Here is an 888-nt window from a genome sequence, read left to right as displayed (position 1 = left end):
TGGATCACCACCTCCCCTGAGATCCCCAACTTGGCCTGACCGGCTTGGGGTGAGAATGCTTTGGCCCTGGGACCCAGTAATAGGGTCTCCTGGCTGTGCCATTACACCCCGGTTGGTTTGGGTACAGTGCTGGGTTTAAATATAGGGGGACCCCTAAACATTTCCCCCCCTATATTTAATACCAGCACTGGCCCTGCAGTCTTTTTGAACAGTCTTCCGTGATATTTTTGGCACATCATATCTTAAATTCCCCTCAAATAGATTCAGACAAGCTAAGAGCCAACCAAGATTGGCCCCAACCACACTCTTTAAAAGCCATCCAACAATTTCTTGGCTTATCTAATTATTATAGGAGGTTAATTTTAAACTTTTCTATGATTGTTGTTCCCATCACGGCTCTCACTAAGAAGGGTGCTAACCAGTCTCATTGGCCTCCTAAAGTGGTGGCTGTCTTCCAAGCCCTCAAAACCACTTTTTCCATAGCTCCAATTCTTTGTCAACCATAACTTGAAAAACCTCTTCATGTTAGAAGTCAAGGCCTCTTCGGTAGGAGTGGGAGCTGTAATGTCTCAAGTGGCTGAAGATGGAAAGAATCATACTTGTGGTTTCTTTTCTCATAAAACTGAGAAGTATTATGCCATAGGGGATCAAGAATTGTTGGCTATGAGATTGGCATGCAAGGAGTGGAGACACCTTTTGGAAGGAACTAAATTACCTATTACAATCATCACTGATCATAAGAATCTTCTTTGTCTCAAGACAGCTCATCGTTTGAATGCCAGACAAGCTCACTGATGCACTTTCCCGGTCCTTTCTGCCTCCACAAGAAGAAGAAGAACAGCCTCAAGTTCATCCTATTCTAGATCCTCTTGTCTTTTCTCACACCCA

This window comes from Taudactylus pleione, unplaced genomic scaffold, assembly GCF_031769625.1.
Source record: "Taudactylus pleione unplaced genomic scaffold, aTauple2 ptg000352l, whole genome shotgun sequence".
In the NCBI taxonomy this organism is placed as follows: domain Eukaryota; kingdom Metazoa; phylum Chordata; class Amphibia; order Anura; family Myobatrachidae; genus Taudactylus; species Taudactylus pleione.
The sequence above is the reverse complement of the archived record's forward strand: the minus strand, read 5'-3'. Positions refer to the sequence as shown.